At 40.5% G+C, this 17,635-nt stretch overlaps 1 long non-coding RNA gene across 1 annotated transcript in view; it reads right to left on the bottom strand.

Annotated features, from left to right (window-relative positions):
- Positions 1-15,737: 15,737 nt before the first annotated feature.
- LOC131924030 (uncharacterized) overlaps positions 15,738-17,635 on the bottom strand; it is a 28,953-nt gene continuing 27,055 nt past the window's right edge. The window contains exon 3 of the long non-coding RNA XR_009382759.1: positions 15,738-16,991. This is a non-coding gene — a long non-coding RNA (uncharacterized LOC131924030). The remainder of the gene's footprint in view (positions 16,992-17,635) is intronic.

Here is a 17,635-nt window from a genome sequence, read left to right as displayed (position 1 = left end):
AAGTTCGCATGTGTCGGACAGTAAGTCTAGCCCATGTCTTGCAGAGTTTTTAAATCACCCCAGGGAAGTAATGGCAACTTTTAATGAGACATGAGCAGAGAACATACAGATTCTGTAAGATGGAAAATCAGATAGCTATGGCAAAACCGTTGCTCTGCTACACATAGGCTTACTCCATTTGATCTTAATGAAGCATGGCCACTTTCTGTGTTCCTGCATTTAATTTTACTTTCTGTGTGTGCTAGTTTCACCTTCCCAGGGATAAAGAGATGCGTGCATTCCAGAGAAATGAATCAATAAAAGAGGAAAAACATCTTTCTAGTACCAGACTAAACATGAGACAGAGGACAGAGAAGAGAGAAAACATGGGTGAAAGACCAGGGAATCATAAATCATAAATCAGGACAATTTAGGTCTGTTGTTTTTAAGTCATGGGACTTGGGTAGATTTGTATGCTCTCAATTGCATAATCTATAAAATTTAAGAGGCAATTTATATAACCTAACTTAATTTTCTGTTATGATAGATACATTTTTAAAAGACTGCAAAGCTTTGAAAAAGCTCATATTAGGAATCAAGACCCTTGTTCTAAGTTGTCATTGAAGATTGACAGTTGCTTCTTAAATTTCATACTGAATAGCAACAAGCAGGGTGATTCTGCATCTTAGAACAAGAGAAGATCTTAAATGTTCTTAGAATCAGTGGGTATAGAGGTTGATTTTGGGAACAATGCCATTTCACTTTATTAATTCCTATTTATCCATTCCTCTTCACCCTTAGCTTGTTTTCTTAGCAGAACTGTCAATTAAGCAGTGTGACATTATAACCTGCATGAGTTCCATCAGCATTTGTACTTTTGTGCGTGTTTCATTTTTACCTCTCCGTTCCTTTATACCCTGAGATAGCTTCTATGACCAGTAACAGCTAGCTGATTCTGAAGAATGGATATTTGCTATTTTCTGTACTCTTTCTAAGAAAGTTATGGAGTAGGTGTCATTTACATTATCATCATGCACTTTGTCTGAGGCCACAGTCAGGGAAGGACAGAGTCAGGATTCAAGTGTTCCAGTGTTTTTACCGTCTTCTTTGTCTTAGGAGGCAGCATGGCACAGTGGTTGTCAGGATTGATAGAAGCCTATTAATTGGTTGTCAGGATTGGTAGAAGGTCCTATATGGCAGGAGATGTTTTATGCACTTTGTTATATTAACTCCCATAATTATCCTGCACCACAAATCTACAATGGAAGTGCTATTGGTGTCCCTGTGAGGGATGGAGAACTAGACACAGAGAGGTAAGGCATTTCCGCAGAGTCACACAGCTGGTAAATGCCGAGAGTTTGACTTTGGACTTGTGAGTGTAGAATGTAGTCAATAATGCTGGCTTCACACTGTAATACTCCACAACCTTTCTCTTGGGCTCTCACTCTTTCTGGAGAACTTTTATGATATCTTGCTTTTTAGGACAGCTGTGTTCCTGAAATATTTCCTGAATCAGTTCTAATTAATTAATTCATACATTCTGATTTCCTTGCCAAATGAAGAATGGATTCTATTAGTGCAAGACTAAAGTTAATGAACTAGGGGGAAAGGGTCTGTGGGTTGGTAATGAAGACAATGGTTATGGTGAGAATGTGGTGAGCTGGATCATCTCATCTTTCAGTGATGACATGGCAAGAATAAAGAAAATGTATTCTTGTCTGAATGAAGCTGAGAATTTAAATCTCTCTCTCTTCTCCCTGTACCAGTGTGTGTGTGCATGTGTGTGTGTGTGTGTGTGTGTGTGTGTGTGTGTGTGTGTGTGTGTGTGTATGCATGCTTCAAGGCATGTAAGTGGAGGTCAGAGGACAACTTTGGAAGTTGTTCTGTTCTTCTCTTATATAGGTCATTGGATAGAAATCCAGGTTCTCAAGCTTGGTTGCAAATATCTTTATCTACTGAGCTATGGCACCAGTCCTGTTTTGTAATTTTATCCATGTTTTTATTGCCCCAGAAATTACTTTATCTATCTTCTTTCTGATGTTCCATCAAGAAATAATCCAGGCACCAACATCATTAAGAAATCGGTTCATCTTTTGATAGGATTTTTGTCTTATGCTTTCCCCAAAGAATATTTGCAAACACATTCCAGTCATTATTTTACTGCATTATAGCTGAGAGTGTTTTTGTTTGTAAATCTGATCACCTGGCTTATAAGCCTTGTCATGTTCAGAGGAGTAACATAACTGGCTGCTGTAATTTAGTGTTTATATGTATCCCAAAAGTTCAAGTGCTGGATGATAGTCTAGTCCCAGTGTAACACTCTCAAAAGGTGGTGAGACCTAAAATAGGTGGACCTTAGAGTGGTCTTTGAGTCATGACTGCCCTCATGAGCAGTTAATGCTCATGAATCTTGGAAAGTGGGTGAGGTCTCACCAGTGTGGATTAGTTTGTGCAAGATTGGGTTGTTATAAAGGAGTAACCTGAGCTCTTGCTTTCTTGATATGTGACCACTTGCTGTCTCATATGTTCCCATTATGTGATGCTATCTACTGTGTCATGAGGTAGCTAAAAAACTCACTAGCAGTAACCAGATGGGACTGATTCTGGACTTTCAGTCTCCCAAACTCGTGTTAGAATTTTTTTTTTTGTTTTTGCCTTATAAAATACCCAGCCTAACATGTTTAGTTGTAGCAATGCAAAATGGACTAAGATACTAGTATAAAGTAGCTGTCTATAAATATCTGTTAGGTAGAGCAATAAATAAAGTACAGATCAAATTTATCCAAGAGAGTTGGAGCTGAACCATCACTGCTTCATGAGAATTTAACTGAAGGTCTTTGGTCTTTGAGTGATGAGTTGTGTAGCTGAGGTGATGGTGTAACTGTCTTGGTGGAATCCAAGGATTTTTACTGTCTGTGGATCTGCATGTATTAAGATAAGGGGTATATTTGGGTTCTTCTTCTCCATCTGAGACTATCTTAGTCACAGGGCTGGAATTTCCTGTGGCTTATCATCAAGGGTACTTTTGTTCCTGTCTCTCTCATTTTTTGGACCAAGAATCAGTAAATTTGGAGTTATCTTGGAAGCAGTGCCCAGAATCATTTTCAAGACTGTGAAGAATTCCCCATGTCTGTCTCAGTAAGCTGTGGTAATAATTAGAATTGACACAGAGCCCTGTTTGGGACTAGATAGAATCTGAAGTGCCAAAACACTCAGAGCCTTTCATTTGTTGACTGGAGTTGGGCCAATGACTTTTATTTGAGCTCTGTATTAATTAGAATGCAGACTTAGCTGCTAAAAAAAGAGTGAACCTCCAATACTTTTTGTGTCATAACCTGGAAATAGGTGGAAAATTTGGGGTGTGTAAGAAGTTTGCTCCCCAAGATAATTTAAAGACCTTGGTTCTTTTCAGTTTATTGTTCTCCTATCTCTGAGCTGGCTATCATTATAATTACATTAGAGCTACCTGCAAGGTATGCCGATCTGGTCAGGCCTGGGTCTGGAGAGTTTGTATTTCTGACTTTTTCCAGAAGATGTTGATATTTCTGGTATACAAATAGCACTTTGCAAGCCACTGATCTGTGTCTGGTTCTTGAATGGAACTGGCTTGCATGCATCTTGTCCACGTTACAAGGGAATATCGGGGAGGAGGGCAAAGTAAAAGAGCATCTTTATCTGTTTCGTAGACTAGTCTCAGAACATACACATGTTTCTTCTACTCACAGTCTAGTCTATTGGAAAGAACACAAGTGTCTGAAAGGAAGCCTGGTGAGGGCAGCTTCGGCTGGCAGGCCATCTTCCCAGTGAAAATGTGGGACTCCATGACCAACTGGTAGAATGGGAGAAGATACAGCTTTTTACCAACCATACTCATATACTAGGAAATTTATGTAGATGTCTTTAGTATGGAGCTACGACACCTTCTGCAGGCTAAGAGATAGTCTCTGAAAACTTGAGAAATGCCCTAGACCCAGGCTCCTGGGCAAGTCCTCGGAAGCCTGAACTTGCTGGTCAAGATTAATGACTTTCTTGATTTCCAGACTTTCCTTTTCTTTTCTTTGTCTTAGACCTCTAGAGCCCATGCCCCATTTTCTTCACAGTTGATACTGCAAGTGTTTCCTTACCATACTGTTGTTAGTTGTTTGAGTGGGAATAAAATTCTTTTTGTTATTATGGGTAGATGACCTCTGAAACTCATTGCTCCAACCCCAAGCGCGACTTTTAGAAACACCCATGAAATTGTTTTAACCTCCCAAACTGCCTTGCATAGAGACTGAAGGAACTAAATTCCATCTAATGAAAGGCTTCCTGGAAATGTAATAAAATGGTCCCTGATGTGTATTTCACTTACCTAAGGGTAAAAACTAGCATGTTTGCTTTCATTAATATTCTCAGCAACAGAGACTACATTTTGTCAACCAAAACCTACGGAATGCAAAGGTTTTTACTATCACTAAGTATTGTTAAAGCAATATTTCTCCTATTTAACTCTCACTTGCTAAATTTTCATGGCACTGAGTTCTAATTCTATGGAAGTTGTCTGAAAAATAGTCTGCTTCTCTTTTTTTCTAACATCTGTCTTCATAAACTATCAAAGCCAAGCCTAACATTATCCTCCCTGAACTCTGCAGATAAAACATATTTTGAAGCTGAATAGCATTTTCATCTAAAGAGTAATGTTGAAGATCATTCCCTGAAGTCACCAGGTCTTACTTTAAATCCAGGATCCTACTGTGAATACCTGAATGCTTAATTTGAACTCTCAAAGTTTTCACTTGATAGAGCGGGCATACCAATGTTATACCTTATAGAAGAGCTGTGTTGAAGAATGGTTATTCTGACACTTGCTAAAACTGCGAAGAAGTCCTGGTACAATATTATTGTAATATAAGTCATGCTCCTAGCAGCAGAAAGTGACTGAACTTATTCGGAATACAGCTGGCAGCTGGGGTTTATAGCCAAGTCCAGAGAGAAGGGAACAGTGAAGAAAAAAATTACTAGGAAGAACAGGGAGGTTCTTGTTAAATTGGTCTAGTGGGATTCTTGATAAAATCAGGTCGATAATTTTCACATCAAGAGGAGGAGATGATGAATTTGAATAGATATGGAGGGTGGGCACTTTCTCATTAAATTGACCTAGTAGGATTCTTGCTCCATCTGAGCTAGACTGAGGCAGACTAAGAGTCAGTGTCTAGGACTCACGAAGAGCACTCAGGGGAGCCTGATTAAAGTTTGGCTAAGGAAAGATCTTTGTCATCTGAGTGACTTAAATTAGATATTTCATTCTCATGGTTCTGTGTATCCCATTGTTTGACTGTGCCAGTTCATTATAACATTACCATGTTAGGTAAGTAAAATGTTTGTTAAGCTATTTATTACTCTTAAAATTAATAATGATTACTCCTTGCTGGTATTTTATGAGTATCTATATCAATAGAGAGACCCTGTATACATGTAAATAGATTGGAGAAATTATTTACATTGAAATCCAGAACAAATACTCCTTAAGTTTTCTGAGTTTACCAACACAATTATCTAAAACAGTTTTTTGTTTTTTTGTTTTTTTTTTTTGGTTGAAGCTGATTCCCTGGTAAGAGACAGCCTTAGTGAATATTTTGTGTTTCAAAAACATTTCTGGAGATCAAAACATGAAGAGGATCTATATGCATCAGTGGAAGAGATTAAAAATAATAAAAATTAAAAAAAAAATAGTAATAAAAACTGCCGAGAAAGCAAATTTTGAGATCAGGTCAGAGTCCTGTCCAAACTTGGGCTCTTTGTAAGAACCTGAGATGCGAGGATCAGGGCTGAGGTGTCAGAACCTGTAAGTGTCAGAGGACTATCAGACAGAGAGTGAAGTGCCAAGCTTGAGGCAAATATCTAAATTCCACAGCCACTGGATCCTGGGGATGCAATTTTGACATATTCAGGGACAGCAAATTGAGTGCAGACTAGATCTGTTTAAATGTATTATAAAAGGCAGCTACGACTAAATTACACTGGAGTGGAAAAGAGAAATAGTCTAGGGTACCTGAAACCCAAAAGATGTGGTAGGTTACCTTTTTTTCATATTTCATTTCCTGTGGTTCTAGCTGATTTTCTGTCCCTCTCCCTCTCCTCCTCCCCTCCTCTTCTCCTCCCTTTTCCTCCCCTCCCCTCCCCTCCTCTCCTTTGTTTTCTCTTCTCCCTCTCCTCTCTGCTCTTCTATTCCCTCCCTTCCTCTTTCCCCCTCTCTTGCACACATGCGTGTGTACACACACACACACACACACACACACACACACACACACACCCCTCCCTGATTCACATCTTCTAGAAAGGCCAGTATTTTCCTCAGTTGCAAGAAGGAAAGAAAAGTAAAAGGCAAGAACATTATGTAATTCCATCAACGATGACCACTCACGGCTTCCCTTTTAGATGCCTTGGTGTTTCTCTGATGCTACGGATACCTTCAGATGGCATAAGTCCGTCTTTCTCTTCTTTTTTTTTTTTTTACATTTCTACATGTATATTTATTCAAGTAATTATACTTCAACAGAATAGAGAAAAGAATATTTGTATGCACATACGTGTATCTGTGCATGAAAGCCAAAATTTATATCTAGACTTTAGTGTTTCAGCCACAAATTACAAGAAATTCAGAACTACTAGAAAGAAAAAAGCATTTCAAAAATGTCAGATTTTTATCCTTTAAGAATAATGTCTTGATTTTCATTAAAAAAAGAATAAGAAATAAAATTACCACTCTACTTCCTAACAAAATTTTCCTTTTTGTAAAAATTCTATTTTTTCCAGAGCTGATATATTTTCTAAGTTCTTTTTTTTTTTAATTTTTATTTTGCAATACAATTCAGTTCTACATATCAGCCACAGATTCCCTTGTTCTCACCCTCCCGCCCCCCTCACCTTCCCCCCAGCCCGCCCCCCATTCCAATCTCCTCCAGGGCAAAGCCTTCCCCACAGACTGAGATCAACCTGGTGGACTCAGTCCAGGTAGGTCCAGTCCCCTCCTCCCATGCCGAGCCAAGGGACCCTGCATAGGCCCCAGGTTTCAAACAGCCAACTCATGCAATGAGCACAGGACCCGTTCCCACTGCCTGGATGCCTCCCAAACAGATCAGGCCAATCAACTGTCTCACCCACTCAGAGGGCCTGATCCAGTTGGTGACCCCTCAGCCATTGGTTCATATTTCATGTGTTTCCGTTTGTTTGGCTATTTGTCTCTGTGCTTTATCCGACCTTGGTCTCAACAATTCTCGCTCATATAAACCCTCCTCATTCTCGCTAATTGGACTCCCAGAGATCCACCTGGGGCCTAGTCATGGATCTCTGCATCCAGATCCATCAGTAGTTGGATGAGGTTTCTAGCACGACAATTAGGGTGTTTGGCCATCCCATCACCAGAGTAGGTCAGTTCGGACTGTCTCTCGACCATTGCCAGCAGTCTGTTGTGGGGGTATCTTTGTGGATTTCTGTGGGCCTCTCTAGCACTTTGTTTCTTCCTATTCTCATGTGGTCTTCATTTACCATGGTCTCCTATTCCTTGTTCTCCCTCTCTGTTTTTGATCCAGCTGGGATCTCCCACTCACCCAAGCTCTCTTTCCCTCGACCCTCGCCCTTCACTACCCCCACTCATGTCCAGGCTGTTCATGTAGATCTCATTCCATTTCTCTGTCGTTGGGCGATCCCTGTGTCTTTCTTGGGGTCCTGTTTTCCAGGTAGCCTGCCTGGTGATGTGAGTAGCAGTCCAGTCATCCTTGTTCCACATCTAGTATCCTGTTATGAGTGAGTACATACCATGTTTGTCTTTCTGAGTCTGGGATACCTCACTCAGGATGATTTTTTCTAGATCCATCCATTTGCCTGGAAACCTCATGATGTCATTGTTTTTCTCTGCTGAGTAGTATTCCATTGTGTATATGTACCACATTTTGTTTATCCATTCTTCAGTTGAAGGGCATCTAGGTTGTTTCCATGTTCTGGCTATTACAAACAACGCTGATATGAACATAGCTGAACAAGTGCTCTTGTGGTGTGGTTGAGCATTCCTTGGGTATATGCCCAAGAGTGGTATAGCTGGATCTTGGGGGAGATGGATTCCCAATTTTCTAAGAAAGCGCCATATTGATTTCCAAAGTGGTTGTACAAGCTTGCATTCCCACCAGCAGTGGAGGAGAGTTCCCCTAGCTCCACATCCTCTCCAGCATAAGGTGTCTTCAGTGTTTTTGATCTTAGCCATTCTGACAGGCGTAAGGTGGTATCTCAGAGTTGTTTTGATTTGCATTTCCCTGATGATTAGGGATGTTGAGCAATTCCTTAAATGTCTTTCAGCCATTTGAGTTTCCTCTGTTGAGAATTCTCTGTTTAGTTCTATAGCCCATTTCTTAATTGGACTGTTGGGCATTTTGATGTCTAATTTCTTGAGTTCCTTATATATTCTGGATATCAGTCCTCTGTCAGATGTGGGATTGGTGAAGATCTTTTCCCATTCTGTAGGCTGTCGCTTTGCTTTGTTGACCGTATCCTTTGCCCTACAAAAGCTTCTCAGTTTCAAGAGGTCCCATTGATTGATTGTTTCTCTCAGTGTCTGTGCTACTGGTGTTCTATTTAGAAAGTGGTCTCCTATGCCAATGTGTTCAAGACTACTTCCTACTTTCTCTTCTAGCAGGTTCAGAGTAGCTGGATTTATGTTGAGGTCCTTGATCCACTTGGACTTAAGTTTTGTGCACGGTGATAGATATGGATCTATTTGTAGCCTTCTACATGTTGATATCCAGTTTTGCCAGCACCATTTGTTGAAGATGCTTTCTTTTTTCCATTGTGCACTTTTGGCTTCTTTGTCAAAAATTATTTGTTCATAGGTGTGCGGATTAATATCAGGGTCTTCAATTCGATTCCATTGGTCCACATGTCGGTTTTTATGCCAGTACCAAGCTGTTTTTATTACTGTAGCTCTATAGTACAGCTTGAAGTCAGGGATCGTGATGCCTCCAGAGGTTGTTTTATTGTACAGGATTCTTTTGGCTATCCTGGGTTTTTTGTTTTTCCATATGAAGTTGAGTATTATTCTTTCCAGGTCTGTGAAGAATTGTGTTGGTATTTTGATGGGGATTGCATTGAATCTGTAGATTGCTTTTGGTAAGATTGCCATTTTTACTATCTTAGTTCTGCCTATCCATGAGCATGGGAGATCTTTCCATTTTCTGACATCTTCTTCAATTTCTTTTTTCAGGGACTTAAAGTTCTTGTCATATAGGTCCTTCACTTGCTTGGTTAGTATTACCCCAAGGTATTTTATGTCATTTGTGGCTATAGTAAAGGGTGATGTATCTCTGATTTCCTTCTCCACTTTTTTGTCCATTGTATATAGGAGGGCTACTGATTTTTTGGAGTTGATCTTGTATCCTGCTATGTTGCTGAAGGTGTTTATAAGCTGTATCAGTTCCTTGGTGGAATCTTTGGGGTTGCTCAAGTATACTATCATGTCATCTGCAAATAGGGAAAGCTTGACTTCTTCCTTTCCAATTTGTATCCCCTTAATCTCCTTATGTTGTCTTATTGCTCTGGCTAGAACTTCAAGTACTATATTGAATAAGTATGGGGAGAGCGGACAGCCTTGCCTCGTTCCTGATTTTAGTGGAATTGCTTTGAGTTTCTCTCCATTTAATTTGATGTTGGCTGTTGGCTTGCTGTAAATTGCCTTTATTATGTTTAGGTATGTTCCCTGTATTCCTGATCGCTCCAAGACCTTTATCATGAAGGGGTGTTGGATTTTGTCAAATGCCTTTTCAGCATCTAGTGAGATGATCATGTGGTTTTTTTCTTTGAGTTTGTTTATATGGTGTATCACATTGACAGACTTTCGTATGTTGAACCATCCTTGCATCCCTGGAATGAATCCTACTTGATCATGGTGGATAATTGTTTTGATGTGGTCTTGGAGTCTGTTTGCCAGTATTTTATTGAGTATTTTTGCATCAATGTTCATGAGGGAGATCGGTCTGTAGTTCTCTTTCTTTGTTGTATCCTTGTTTGGTTTGGGAATCAGGGTAATTGTAGCCTCATAGAAGGAGTTTGGTAATGTTCCTTCTGTTTCTATTGTATGGAACAATTTAGAGAGTATTGGTATTAACTCTTCTTTGAAGATCTGGTAGAATTCTGCACTGAAACCATCTGGTCCTGGGCTTTTTTTGGTTGGGAGACTTTTAATGACTGTTTCTATTTCGTTAGGGGTTATTGGACTATTTAAATAGTTTATCTGGTCTTGATTTAATTTAGGTATGTGGTACCTATCCAGAAAATTATCCATTTCTTTTAGGTTTTCCAGTTTTGTGGAATAGAGGTTTTTGAAGTATGACCTGATGATTCTCTGGATTTCCTCAATGTCTGTTGTTATGTCCCCCTTTTCATTTCTGATTTTGTTGATTTGGATGCTCTCTCTCTGTCTTTTGGTTAGTTTGGATAAGGGCTTGTCTATCTTGTTGATTTTCTCAAAGAACCAACTCTTTGTTTCATTAATTTTTTGTATTGTTCTCTTTGTTTCTATTTTATTGATTTCAGCTCTCACTTTGATAATTTCCTGGCATCTATTTTTCCTGGGAGACTTTGCTTCTTCCTGTTCTAGAACTTTCAGGTGTGCTGTTAAGTCACTAGTGTGAGATTTCTCCAGCTTATTTATGTGGGCGTTTAGTGCTATGAATTTCCCTCTTAGTACTGCTTTCATAATGTCCCATAGGTTTGGATATGTGGTGTCTTCATTTTCGTTGATCTCTAGGAAGTCTTTAATTTCTTTCTTTATTTCTTCCTTAACCCATTGGTGATTCAGGTGGGTATTGTTCAGTTTCCATGAGATTGTAGGTTTTCTGTAGTTTTTGTTGTTGTTGAAATCCAACTTTAGACCATGGTGGTCTGATAGAACACAGGAGGTTATTCTAATTGTTTTGTATCTGTTTAGATTTGCTTTGTGACCAAGTATGTGGTCGATTTTAGAGAAGGTTCCATGGGGTGCTGAGAAGAAGGTATATTCTTTTTTGTTAGGATGGAATGTTCTGTAGATGTCGATTAAGTCCATTTGAGTCATGACATCAGTTAAGTCCTTTATTTCTCTGTTAAGTTTCGATTTGGGGGATCTGTCCAGTGGTGAAAGTGGGGTGTTGAGGTCTCCCACTATTAATGTGTGGGGTTTTATATGTGATTTGAGCTTTAATAATGTTTCTTTTACATATGTGGGTGCCCTTGTGTTTGGGGCATAAATGTTCAGAATTGAGACTTCATCTTGGTGGATCTTTCCTGTGATGAGTATGTAATGCCCTTCTTGATCTCTTTTGATTGATTTTAGTTTGAAGTCTATTTTGCTGGATATCAGGATGGCTACACCCGCTTGTTTCTTAAGACCGTTTGATTGGAAAGTCTTTTCCCAGCCTTTTATTTTTAGGTAGTGTCTATCTTTGAATTTGAGATGTGTTTCTTGTATGCAGCAGAAAGATGGGTCCTGCTTTCGTATCCATTCTGTAAGCCTATGTCTTTTTATAGGTGAATTAAGTCCATTGATATTGAGAGATATTAATGTCCAGTGATTGTTCATTCCTGTTATTTTTTGGTGGTGATGTGTGTGTACTTTTCTTCATTGGGGTCTACTGCTGTGGCTTTATCTATTGTCTGTGTTTTCGAGGTTGTATCTGACTTCCTTAGGTTGGAATTTTCCTTCTAGTGCTTTCTGTAGGCCTGGGTTTGTGGATAAATATTGTTTAAATCTGGCTTTGTCATGGAATGTCTTGTTCACTCCATCTATGACGATTGAAAGTTTTGCTGGGTATATTAGTCTAGGCTGACATCCATGGTCTCTTAATGTCTGCATTACATCTGTCCAGGACCTTCTGGCTTTCAAAGTCTCCATTGAGAAATCGGGTGTTATTCTGATAGGTTTGCCTTTATATGTCACTTGGCCTTTTTCCTTTGCTGCTCTTAATATTCTTTCTTTATTCTGTACGTTTAATTGTTTAATTATTATGTGGCGAGGGGACTTTTTTTGGGGGTCTAGTCTGTTTGGTGTTCTATAGGCTTCCTGTACCTTCATAGGCATTTCCTTCTTTAAGTTGGGAAAGTTTTCTTCTATGATCTTGTTGAATATATTTTCTGTGCCCTTGAGTTGGTATTCTTCTCCTTCTTCTACCCCTATTATTCGTAGGTTTGGTCTTTTCATGGTGTCCCAAATTTCTTGGACATTTTGGTTCATGACTTTGTTGACTTTAGTGTTTTCTTTGACTGATGAATCTATTTCTTCTATTGTATCTTCAACGCTAGAGATCCTCTCTTCCATCTCTTGCATTCTGTTGATTATACTTGCATCTGAAGTTCCCAATCGTTTTCTCAGATTTTCTATTTCCAGCATTCCCTCTGTTTGTGTCTTCTTCATTTTTTCTATTTCCCTTTTCAGGTCTTGGACTGTTTCCTTCATTTGTTTCATTGATTTTTCTTGATTTTCTTTCAGTATTTTATTGTTCTCTTCCAGGACTTTTTTGATTTCTTCTAATTTGTTTGCCCTTTCCTCTAGTTGTTTACAGCGTTCTTCACATTTTTTTGTCTTTTCCTCTACACGAGCCTCTAGCTTCTTCATGATGACATTCATAAGGCTATTTTCTTCTGCTTCTTCCAATTTCTGATGTTCAGGTCTAGGTGTTGGAGGAGGGCTAGGGCCTGGTGATGGTGTATTACTATTCATTTTGTTGTATGTGTTTCTGCCTTGACGTCTTCCCATCTCCTTGTGGTTCGTTCCTGGCCTTATGCGCACACTTGGTTCAGACAGAGCTGACAGATTCAGGAAGTCTCTCTCTCTTGTCCAGATGGGAGCTCTCTTGTCCAAATTGGAAGTCCGGGGCAGGATGGGAGCTCTTGTTCAGAAGGGAAGTCCGGGGGAGGATGGGTGCTCTCCTCTCTCTCTCTCTCTCTCTCTCTCTCTCTCTCTCTCTCTCCTCCAGATGGGAAATCCACGGCAAGATGGGAGCTGGGGGCCAGCCTCTAAGTCTCAAGAAGAGGCTTGGGGCTCAGGCAGATGGGCGTGGGGGCAGGGCGTGGAGACTGCAGGGTCTGCCAGGGGTCTTGGAGAAGGAGATCCTTCCCGGTGGGGCTAGAAGGGCACCTGCCTGGGGACCAGAACCTGGGGGCAAGTTGGGCAGGTCTTCCCCAGAGTGGCTGGTGCCCAGGGATGGGGTCGGGGGCAAGCTAGGGCACTCACCTGTGCTTCAGAAGGGAAGTCCTGGGCAAGATGGGAGCTGGGGGCCGGCCTCTAAGTCTCAGGAAGAGGCTTGGGGCTCAGGCGGATGGGCTTGGGGGCAGGGCATGGAGACTGCAGGGTCTGTCAGGGGTCTTGGAGAAGGGGATCCTTCCCGGTTGGGGTAGAAGGGCACCTGCCCGGGGACCAGAACCTGGGCCCAAGTTGGGCAGGTCTTCCCCGGAGTGGCTGGTGCCCAGGGATGGGGTCGGGGGCAAGCTAGGGCACTCACCTGTGCTTCAGAAGGGAAGTCCTGGGCAAGATGGGAGCTGGGGGCCGGCCTCTAAGTCTCAGGAAGAGGCTTGGGGCTCAGGCAGATGGGCGTGGGGGCAGGGCGTGGAGACTGCAGGGTCTGCCAGGGGTCTTGGAGAAGGAGATCCTTCCCGGTGGGGCTAGAAGGGCACCTGCCCGGGGACCAGAACCTGGGGCCAAGTTGGGCAGGTCTTCCCCGGAGTGGCTGGTGCCCAGGGATGGGGTCCGGGGCAAGCTAGGGCACTCACCTGTGCTTCAGAAGGGAAGTCCTGGGCAAGATGGGAGCTGTGGGGCCCAGCCTCTAAGTCTCAGGAAGAGGCTTGGGGCTCAGGCGGATGGGCGTGGGGGCAGGGCGTGGAGACTGCAGGGTCTGCCAGGGGTCTTGGAGAAGGGGATCCTTCCCAGTGGGGCTAGAAGGGCACCTGCCCGGGGAGCAGAACCTGGGGCCAAGTTGGGCAGGTCTTCCCCAGAGTGGCTGGTGCCCAGGGATGGGGTCGGGGGCAAGCTAGGGCACTCACCTGTGCTTCAGAAGGGAAGTCCTGGGCAAGATGGGAGCTGGGGGCCGGCCTCTAAGTCTCAGGAAGAGACTTGGGGCTCAGGCAGATGGGCGTGGGGGCAGGGCGTGGAGACTGCAGGGTCTGCCAAGGATCTTGGAGAAGGGGATCCTTCCCGGTTGGGGTAGAAGGCTCTTTCTCTTCTTATCTCTCTCAGCTAATGTGTCCTCTCTCTGTTGTTTATTTGTTGTCCTCTACCATGGGACATTTGTTTTCTAGGCCTTTCTTCACACAGATTTGTGATTATTAAGGATAGAACCTAAATAATGTTTAATCTGTAAGATTACATTTTAAGTTTTTATTGATGTATACATATAAAAAGCAGCATGTATCATACACATACAAATCACTGAGTTTTTGAAAAGGCAACACTATCCACGAGCTAGTATCTCACAGAGAGGTTGCAATCAGCATCCCAGAACCTCTGTCACGTTCTTTTCTTCTACTCTTTCCTGTCACTGTCGTGTTCACCAAAGACAACTGAGTTCTTATCTCTAATTTTGCAACTTAGTTTTTATTTTCTTTTTATTTTTGTGTTTTGTGAAAGTGTAACCATACATCATATATTCTTTAGAGTCTCTTCTGGCTTAACATGTTTATGTGACTAATCTTAATGTCAACTTGCAAAGGATCCATTCTCTTTGCTTTGTATTCCATTGAGTGACTATACCAATTTATTGGTTAGCTACTATAGAAACTTTGGCGTTTGCTTTTATTACTATTTTGATAATGCTTTTTAAACATTGAATTGAAAGCTTTGTTATTTAAATTGGGTTGTCTGAGGCTAGAGATGTGACTCTGTGAATAAGGGATGCCCAAACATGAACATGAGGGCTTGGGTTTCTATTCATCACATAAAAAACTGTAATCTCAGAGTGGGAAGATGGGCATAAGAGAATCCTGGGGGCTGATTGGTGAGCCAATCTAACTGAATTGGCCAGCCCCACGTGCTGTGAGAGATGCTGTCTCAAAACACAAGGTGAAAAATAACAGAGGAAGAAAACTAGGGACAACCTGTGGCCTCTACACACGCACACACACACCTGCACACACTTGCATTCACCACATATAAATGCACACACACACACACACACACACACAAACTGGGAAGTATATTTATGAAGTAGCAGATTTGTAGCAGAAATTGTCTTGTTGGTAATGTCTGAGAATACAACATTATCCTCTTCTCTAACTGATTTATCTTTAGTATTTTAACCTTAAAGAAAATGATGATTTTAATATGCTGTGGATATGATTTCCTTCTAGCATTACCAAGTAGTGTTAACCACTGTTTATCAGGTTCATTCTTGATAGAACATCAATGACTTGTTATAAGAGCTCATGAGGAACAGAATATGCCTGGACCAAGGAAGCCAGAGCTTTAACTAGTTGTATAACATCTTGTAAAATTTCATTTGAATTACCATGGGGGGGTTTAAAAGGGTACAGTATTGGAAAATTTCAAAATATATTTTTAAAAATATATGTAAAAGTATTATTTAACTAATCCCTATTACAAAAAGACACTGTGATGATTCAGACATAAAAGTAGTGTATACTATGATTTTATCAAGGTGATTCTACATTCTTTAATCATGTTCACAGTCATGCCTGCCTGCCTGCTAAACACTGGTTACCAGGAATCAATGTACAACATACTTGTTCAAGGCTCTCTACTTGAGTTAATGAGATAAAGAGTTTATTTCATGCTCCAGTTCCACAAATAAATGGACACAATACATAATGTGATAATTCCTTATTTCTTGGGAGTCTATTCTATTGTGTATAATGAGTGTAAAAAAAGTGAAGATACAGTTTAATCATGCATTATCTTAATGTGATTTTACAGGTTAGATTATGAAACATTGCTGGAATTAAAATGTTTGCACGGAAAGGAATAGAGTTGCTAAAATTAAGCAACAACTGAAAGGGCACCATGAAGAGCTGTAAATAAAAGCTCATAATAGGCTTCCTCTTGTTTTCACTTTAATTATCCTCTTGAGTAAAAGTGCAGTTGTTTTCTGTGTTTATATGCACTTACAAATAAAATTTATTCTTCTCATTAATTATCATGGTATGCTTCGGCAGTAGCTAAATCGTGACTTAGCTTTATGTATTTAGTAGCCACCTTTCACTCATGATTTATCTTTCATAGTTTATAGTATAAGGTTTGTTTTGAACAAGAACAATCTGTAGGAGTAAATAAGTCTAACTCTTTATAACTCATCTCATATGTGATACTTTGAAATCTAAACTCTGGACTTATTTTTTCTTTTGTCCATTGATTGGAAAGTGCACTGATCCCATGATGTATGTTGTCTCTATCAGGGAATGCAGAAGCTGGTTGCACAGAGCTCACAGATAGGTTTCTATATAGCAATAAAAAAACTCAGTCTTCATAATTGAACTTCTGTACTCTTTTTAAAGTTAGAGATTTTCCTAGTGCACACTTTATTTCCTCCTTCTTTTCCTCACAAGCCCTATTATTGGCCCTTCAGGAGGCAGGGCCATAGCAAAGAAGTAGTCAAGTTCTTTTCGCTGACATTGTCATCTTGATCTGGACTTCGTGCTCTCCTCTGTGCTTACCAGATACTTACCAATAGGTCTGTTTCTCAGAGGTGCCAGGGATATTTCAGTGATGATCGTCTTCCTTAAAGAGGACTGTGCATCAAATTCATAGCTAGCCATTTGCTGCTTTTTCAGTCTCTTATAAACATTCAGATTTGCAGTGATGGGTTTTGTTCCGTGGAATGCTTTTTGTGGACAAAGCCTAAAATCAGAGATGACTAGGTGCAATTCAGGGATTCTTGCCTCACTCTGTTACTGGCATAGTAGCCAGACTGAATGACGTTGTGAGCTAATCACACAGGTCTGTGCGAACACCAGTGGTAAAGGACAGAGCAAATAGGCTGAAGTTCCTTGCCGAGATCTTCTCCCTGGGGTGGAAGGACATTTTGTTAATGATTCCTTTCATATCCCTCAAAATTTTAAATCACTTTAGAACTTCAGTATGAGTAAAGGGTATAGAAGCTGTGAAATTGTGTAAATTGTGTGAATATTTCTGTTATATCTTTTAAGGTATGATCTATCTATCTATCTATCTATCTATCTATCTATCTATCTATCTATCTAAATTTACTTGTTAATTCAGCCAGAAAGTTATTTTCTTTCTTTTTTAAAGAAATTCCCATATTATATTTTTATTATATTATTTTGAATCAAAATATAACTGAATCACATCCCTCCTTCCATGTCCTCCCTCTAACCTCTCTCATATCCCCTCCCTCTACCCATCCCATTTCTTCCCTGACTCTTAGAATTGATGTCATTTTTTTGATTTTTGTTACATATAGATTCATAAATACAGTTGCAGAGTCCATTTAGTGTGGGTTGGGTTTCTACGATACCTGGGCTGTCCACTTTGTATTGGATAACCACTCATGAAGGAAGCTCCTCTTTACAATGAGCAGAGACCATCACAGAAAACCACAACAGATCATAGAACTGAAAGCAATGGATCTTGTGGTGCTTAGCTTTAACTAGATGTATCTGCAGCACCATTCCTACACCCAAAGCTCAG

This window comes from Peromyscus eremicus, chromosome 14, assembly GCF_949786415.1.
Source record: "Peromyscus eremicus chromosome 14, PerEre_H2_v1, whole genome shotgun sequence".
Classification (NCBI taxonomy): Eukaryota; Metazoa; Chordata; class Mammalia; order Rodentia; family Cricetidae; genus Peromyscus; species Peromyscus eremicus.
Note: the sequence above shows the minus strand (reverse complement) of the source record. Positions and strands in the feature narration are given on the sequence as shown.